This window comes from Xenopus laevis, chromosome 1L (assembly GCF_017654675.1).
Source record: "Xenopus laevis strain J_2021 chromosome 1L, Xenopus_laevis_v10.1, whole genome shotgun sequence".
In the NCBI taxonomy this organism is placed as follows: Eukaryota; Metazoa; Chordata; class Amphibia; order Anura; family Pipidae; genus Xenopus; species Xenopus laevis.
This window is the reverse complement of record NC_054371.1, coordinates 166,849,350-166,857,384: the sequence shown is the minus strand read 5'-3', so window position 1 is coordinate 166,857,384 and position 8,035 is coordinate 166,849,350. Positions and strand designations below refer to the sequence as shown.

General features: G+C 41.7%; 1 protein-coding gene across 3 annotated transcripts in view; it reads left to right on the top strand.

The window, feature by feature from the left end:
* Positions 1-202: 202 nt before the first annotated feature.
* The window catches only part of hic2.L (hypermethylated in cancer 2 L homeolog), a 32,267-nt gene continuing 24,434 nt past the window's right edge, over positions 203-8,035 (top strand). For 2 of the 3 annotated variants that reach the window (XM_041583279.1, XM_018251069.2), the window contains exon 1: positions 203-471. The gene's annotated coding sequence lies outside the window, so the exon portion shown is untranslated. 3 annotated transcript variants of the gene reach the window in all.

Sequence of the window (8,035 nt, the reverse complement as noted above, 5' to 3'; positions counted from 1 at the left end):
ATGTATGTATATTTTTATATCTCCAGTACCTTTGCACCCCCACCTTTCCATTCTGTGTTGTCTTCCCTGTTCTTATTACACCTATTATTTTACCCTCTTGCCCTAGGTCTTTCCTCCCCCACCCGTGCCCTCTTCTTACTCCTCTCCTTGTCCCCGCCCACTGGGTGCCCTCCTCTCACGTGCCCGCCCTCTCTCCCTTCTTACTCCAGTGCCCTCCTATCTCGTGTGCTGTTCTCTTCTCCGTGCCAAGAATCTCACTACCTCTTCCCTCCCGTATGCTCCGCTCCCCTGTGCCTTCCGTGTCCCTCCCTCTCGCACACTCCACCCTCCCTCTCCCCCTTACTCCCTGGCTCCTATTCATATTGCAGGTCAGGGGTGAGTCCCCACGTCACGCTAGAAGATGGCGGCCGGGCGGTTGTGAGATGAGGAGCTCGGGTAGTGCTGCTGACAGAGCCCCTCACATGCAGTAAGGTAAATGGGGGACAGGGTGGCCATTGAAGTGGGCTTTTGGGCTTTGGTCGTTCGGTGCTGGGCGGCGGGCACTTTTGTTCAGTTGTTGCTTATGGGGGGTGAGGGGTGCAAGTGGTAAAGGGGAGTCGTGGGGTTATATAGTGAGGGGCTACGTTGCCCGGCAGCAGCGGGATTTGGCGTGCGGTGTCACGTGTAGGGCGCTAGTTCCCTGACTGGTGTGAGGCTTGAGGCTGTGCATCGTGCACGTGAAAGGGATGTATTTATAGGGGCTCCCCTTGTGCCCTGACTGTGCCCTACACATAGTGACAATGGGTGTGTTTGCTTTGTGCGTGGCCGGGGCTGTATGGAAACATCCATGTGTGCAGCCATGGGGAGAGCTAACATGCATTGAGTCGTGTGTGTGTGTGGCACAGGGGGAGTTCCAGTGGGCACATGCAGAGGGCTTTGAGTGTATGGGGGGGGGGGGGGTAGTGTTAAGGTGGCCATAGACGTAACAATTACGATCTTTCTTGGAAAAGATCTTTCCAAGAAAGATCGTTCGTTTCAATACACACGTGTAGAGCTAAATCGTCAGATATACAAGTAGATATACGGGAAGAAACAATAGAATTCTACCTGTATCTGACGATTCAGCACTAACAATGGGTGATGTTTGGGTCCCTTCAAAGGCACCCGATCAAAATTTTCCGTCCAGCCCGATCGACGAGCCGACCGATATCGAAGTCTTCTGCCGATATCGGTCGGCTCTTTTTCCACCATACACGCAACGAATATCGGACGAAAATTCGTTTCGTACGATATTATCTGTGCGTCTATGGCCACCTTAATTGATAAAGTATTTCTCATGCAATTCGGAGGAGGAGGGGGTTGGTACATTGTGTGGACAGTAGGTGTGTGTGGGGTGGGTGTGGAGCTGATCTTATCCTAATCACTTGCTGCTGCCAGCTGGCCCCCTTCTCTTCTCCCCCCCCTCACCTCACCACTGGCACTAAGTGGGTGGCTCAGGGGGAGGGGATGCCTTTAGTCCTCAAGGAATATATTTACCCCCAAGCATAGTGGCAATTGCCCTCCCCAAGTTTAACCCCTTTGTCGCATGACAGCTTGAGAGAGATTAATGCTATTTGTGCAAACGTATGTGCGACACTTTGTTATCAATACTGTATGTGCCTCTCATACATTATGTAAGGAGAGACCCTAAAGGCAAAGTCAATGTGGTGAAAATGGGTTTTCTTAATACATCGTACAGCGAAGCCTTCATCAATTACAACTGGCATTTTTGTTACCCAGCTTTTTCTGCTGCAGTTATATATATATATATATCCTATCATCAAACCGCTGCCGTGTATATAATACATAGCAGTTTTTATAAATGCGGGGAGAGGGAAATAAGAATAAATATGCACATTGGCAATGCTGAAGTGGCACATGTTAAGAAACACTGGAGGAAAAAGGTCCCTGTCCTGTAGAGGTTACACTCTAAATTTACACAAACAGGATAACTTTTTTTTTCACTTTGTAAAATTGTAACTTCTTACTGCTTAAAAATAAAATATTATACACCCGTTTGCTAAATAAACCCACGAGTGTTGTTGCTTTGCCTTTTTTTATCATTAGAAAGAATGTTGGCCAGTTTACTAGCTGTTAACGCATGCCAGTTGTACAGATTAACATATTTAATCCACTCCCTTACTGCACCTACAAGGTAATCTACCTAAAATGCATGTAATGTGTTTGCAATAACATAGGGACTGTAATCCGTGTTTGCCCGTGCTCTGGTACTAACTTTGAGCTCTTTGAAGCCTGGAAAGAGTTAATTTCTTATAACGTTGGCTCGCTACGTATGTGATCTTCATGCTTCTCACGCATGTGTGTGTTCTAGGGATGGGAACCTGCTCTGCTATGGTATTAAGGTAAATAAGAATATCTGCTACAGGCATATTCTTTTTTAGCAGTTGGCTATGGGAGGCTGCAAGGGGCGTGTTTGTGCTGAACCTTCTTAGATACACAGGAAAATAAGCAAGCAAGTGCCACATTTTCACTACGATGTATAATCTGTTGCTCTTATTTTGTGGATTTGCAACATTTTTTTTGCAGTTGAGATCAATATTTATTGCACTGTAAGGGAGAGGAAGTATGATGCTCCATTTTTTTTTTCTTATCTTGCCCTATGCATAGCCATGGGTTGTACCGCAGTGTCGTTTCTGAAGCCAGTTATGTTAGACATTTTATTCCATCTCTATGACGTTCATATGGATGATCCATAGGAGACTCCTCTGGGGTGTAAGCTGTATTCATATTGACTTCTAGACATGAAAGTGAATACGTTTCATTACTGTCTATGGAACAGTTTACATTAGAGTTTTACAGCTCAGTGGTGGGGCTGATCAATATGGTTTTTATATTTTACATCAATAATCACATCTATGGTTATACAAGTTTCTATGATGAGCAGGAGGTGTGAGCTTCCGTGTTTCAGAGTTTTCTGAGTTTGGTTGCACTACAGGATACAGATGTGTGCTCAAGAATAGCATTTTTGATGTCTAGCACTGGCCGTAAGAGTCTCTCTTTAGGAAACAATGCCTCTAATGTTCCCAGAATTTGCAGTCCGCAGATGCTAATGAGCAACACTGCGGGGCACGCACTGTTGGAGACCATTTTGGGCTCACTTACCAACCCTGGGTAAATTTGCATGGGCAGTAACCCATAACAACCAGTTATTTTCATTAACAACCAATGGGTAATTAGCTTTGTTCAGCTGCAGGCAGATCTTTAAAAGCATAAATGTGATTGGCTGCAGTAGATTACTGCCAACATGGTGCATATTGGAGTAGATTTGGTAAATGAGCCAGAGTTAATACAGCAGTTAAGTCTTCCCTTGGCCACCAAGCTACAATGTCCTCCTGAATAATTTTAACATGAGCTATATTTGTTAGTTATCTAAGTGGTTGTACCATGGGCTGATTGGTCAGATATTGGATGGTCCTTGCAATTCTGCATCTGCCAACTCTTAAGGTGGCCATACATGATAAAGCTGCTGATATTGGTCCTTTAGACCAATTCGGCAGCTTATCTGCGTGTGTATTGGGGCTTCCGACGGGTCTTCCCGATTGATGTGTGGCCACGATATCAAACTGGAAGATTTAATTTTTCCGGCGACCGACATGTCGGAGCCCATTGCTCCTCGTTGTAATCTGATCGTTCGGCCCTAAAGCAGAATGTTCGGATTACCCCGATATAGCCCTGCCGTTGGCATATCTGGGAAAGATTCACTATCGCCAAATGAGAGGATCTTGTAGTATATGGCCAGCTTTAGTCATTTTAGGGTTTAGGGGCATTTGGTGGTAAAAATTTTAATTTCAAGTACAATTTATATTGGGTTGCTGGATGGCTTGTTCACCCCTTTTCTTTGATGTACAATACATTCCTGGACAGCTGGTCAGCAAGTCAGGCCAAGTGCCAGATCAGATGTAGTCATGTATGGACCGCCAGATCAGATGTTTTGGGGGCTCATCTGTTGGTCTTACTCATGCAGTGTTAGCTATGTTATGTGCATATTTTTTGGCCTTATTCTACAACTGTCTGAACTTCACATAAAATATGATTTGGATAAGATTGATGATAAAATAATTTTAAAAATGTTGGCAGTGCTTGTAGGTTGTTTTGAAAATAGCCTGTGTGTACAGTGAGAGGCGGATGACTTTGAAGTCCTTGGCATAAGATACTGGTGGTATTTGCTTGCATAGAAATGTTATGCATTGCACTTGCATTGAGAGATACAATATAGCTAGATTTTGTTTGTCTATATCTTAACTAATGATCCATATTAAGAATAATCACCAAGGAGGGTTAAACAGATGTGGCTTATAAACCTATTTTGCAGCAACTCCTACTGTTATTTGTAAAGCTAACCACACACCCTGGCTTATTTATGGGAAAAGTTATCGTTAGTGCCATGTGGTATACAGTATGACCATGTATGTGGATGGCCAAATTATACTAAATGGTAAGTTGTTTTGCCCTCTTACTTTAGTATAACCATTAAGCTATCTTCTTTGCCTAATAATGATCTCTGGCACATTGATGTGATGTGTTGAGCACATAGTGTGCCCTGGATATAAAGGGCAGCATTGCTAGGTATGTGTAGTTAGGAGGGTAGGTTAAGCAGTTTAGGGGTTCTGTCTTAATGGTCATAGGGCTGTTGGACCTGATCCTTCCCCAGGAGAGAACTCTGTAATAAACCTCTCCTTTCCCCCAAATGCTGCTTGTGTGTGTCCGCTTTACAGATAGAGAGTTCATTTATGCAGGTGGTCTAAATGGGCGTGGAAATATGATTACCTTTTGGATGCTATAGTTGTCCTAAAAAAAAATCTTTAGACAATGCATTTTCAACACAAGCCCTTCTTATTCTGCTGATGTAAAACAAAGGTATATATTGGTTCTTTTAATAATCCAGGGAATCCTTGAAGTTTTAGTTCAATAGGGGGATATACATTTTAAGAGGTCACCAAACAGGTGGATCTTTATCCAATATGCCCACCTTATAGTGGCACATATCATTTGACGGTAAATGATCAGATCATTGAATGTAAATGCAGGCCTTCAATATTAGGGCCTTATTAACAAGTGCTGTGGTCCACGCCTTGACAGGATTTTTAAACCTGCCCGATCAACACCTGGTCAATTGTCCACCAGATCTCTGTCTGGCAGGCCTGTCGGAGGACATAAGCTGTAGGCCCACAAAATTGTTAGAGGTGCTTGGTTGATGCTTTGCTCTTTTTCACATAATTGTGTTGTTGTTAACAAAAAAAAAAGCTGGCCACTGTACAGTATACTTTAGGGTATATAGAGATGTGTAAATTATGTTACATGTAAAAAAAAAATGTAAAGTATAAAAGTGATATTTATAAAGCTGCATATTTTTATTACTCTTGATTTTATCCATCATAATATGAAATTGGTAGGCAAAGTAATGTTTATAAAGCTGTGTATTTTTTGATTTACTCCAAAAATGTACACCGTTATTTTACACCACCTTGTAACTGGTGTAATACATTAAAGTCCCTGGCATTGAGGAGAAAAAAAATAGCATGAATAGGGGTGTAAACTGCAGTCTTTTGTATATAGGCAAGCTTAGGGTCTCCAGTTAAAACAACTTGCAGTGCAAATTCTGGTTTAATGTGATAAATTGAAACATGACTGGCTAAGCCATGCACCTGGAATGTAACATGCAGGTAGTTGTCATACTCCGTGCCCCCTAGCTCTGCTACAAGGCAGATGCGTGTCTGAACTAAGGGTTTATTTGCGGTGTTGGCATTTTTCCCTAGTGCTGTATTTCTTTAATTGCATGAAAAAAAGTCACTTTTAATCTTGTTTTGGCATTTCTGTGCAAGCATCCATAAGGAGTGGTTAAAATAGCTTTCACAAACCCACATTTTATATTACATGATCTTTGTTTGCAACTTCTTTTAGGCTTGAGCAAGTCCTTTAAATATAATAAAAATGCTACATTATATGTTGTATATGTTGTGGGGTTTTATACTAGCCCAAGGTGACCAAAGCCCTAAAGCAGCAAGGATATATGTCCCTCCAAAATGCATTTCATTCTGCTGCACATCCTTTGGGCTGTTGGTTGAGCTTAGGGATCGACAATGTACCATGTATCGTGATATAAAAGTCACTGTTTTACAAAAGTTTAAGAATTGGTGCTGTAGAATCCCCTTCTATGATATGCAACCCTATTTTACACTTGATGACCCCTGAACAGCTGTTCAACAGCTGGTTAGTGCATACTGAGCATGTGCAGTGCCATAGACTCTCAAAAGATAGCTGAATAAGGTCAACTTTGTTGGCAACTATGAAGGTTTTGATCCTTTGGTTTTGTACCAGGTCAGACTGGGCCCACTACTGGGGAAACGGGTCAGGGCTTGGTGGGTAGGTGCCAGGGTAAAACAAAGAACCTGTGTTACTGTTACAGAGCTGCTTAACCTCTGGGCCAGTACTACTGTATATGTGTAGTATACAGAATTTCTAGTCCAATTCATTTTCAGGCTATAATTTCATTTAAACTCCCAGTGTCTCTAAAACTAATTTGTGTGTAGAAGGTATTCACTGTGGCTGAACATTCTACACACACTGTATAGATAGAATATAATTATTTTTGGCTACACAAAATAGTAATTTTTTGAAACACTTTATTTTCAATATTTTGAACAACAAATATCAGTAAGTATCCGTGACAGCATTTCTCAGGGATAAAATGACAATCCATAAAAGTCCCACGGAATAGGCATGAGAGTACTGCACACATTGCAGTCATAACTACGTTGGATAATGCATACATACTGATATAACAGAGAGAGAAACACAAAAAAGAAAAAGCAGAAAAAGAGACAAAAATAAAAACAAAAATAAAACCATAAATAAAATCATAAATTCAGGCTTAGGACATTATTCCAGTATCATATCTAAGAGGAAGGGCAGGCAGGAACCGGCCGGGCAGTTACAAATTGTGTCAATTTACAGGGAAGCAGGCGACCCAGGAACTCCATGTCTCGGTATAGGTGGGCATCGAAATATTACTGAGTGCCGAGAGGTATTCCATACGTTTTATTTCCACAATCTTATTCTGTAACTCCCCTATTGTGGGTTTGTTGGGTTGTTTCCATTTCTGACAGAGCAATCTCCTAGCTGCAGACAGAATGTGATTCATCAACCTCCTAACTGGCTTAACAAAGGTAGTATCGGGTTTCCCTAGGAGAAATGTCCAGGGGTCCTTCTCCACAGTCACCTGAAGGACCTTACTGAGAAGCTCCCGCACCTCCTCCCAATAGGGGGTAATTACGGGGCAATCAAAATAGTAATTTTATTGTATCTATAAATGAGTTATTTTATCCAGTACCCATTTTGCCCAACAAAGCAATTGAATTCTTATTTATTAATAATGAGAATGGCCAGATAACCACATGTAAATATATTAAAATATGCGCACATGTATGAAGATACCATGTACATACTGTTCTAGTATATAAATAAAGCACAGTTGGCTGGGTTTTATTTTTTCTTACCCCCCCCCCCAGTCACTCAGTATTGTTCTGTTAGCCAGAGTGTGTTTTGGGGGAAGACCTCATCAGATGGCACATTTCCTTATGCCTCACAGGACAAAGGACAAGAGAAAACTGAGATAAATTGCAGCCCCTTCAAGTGGCCAGCTTTTCTGTAGCAAACTGATCTTGATGGCTTTAGGGCTATTATTTACAGGGCATGGCTGACAGTTTCAGGTTTAATTATTTAAATCAGTTTGACCCCTGTGGGTCAGCACAAACTGGCCTTTTATTATTCAGAGGTAGATCCTTGCTGCGACAGTTGTGCAGTAAAAATTGGGCATATGTGTTTTTTTTTTCCTATTGATTGTTAAATATTTATAACCAAAAATGTACTTTTGGTATGTGTACACATTTTTTTTTTAAATTCACCATTTCATGTTCACATGCATGCATATTCCCGTTGAAGATCCATCTTTGACAATGTATAGCATGTATACCAAACAGGAATGACATTTCATTCT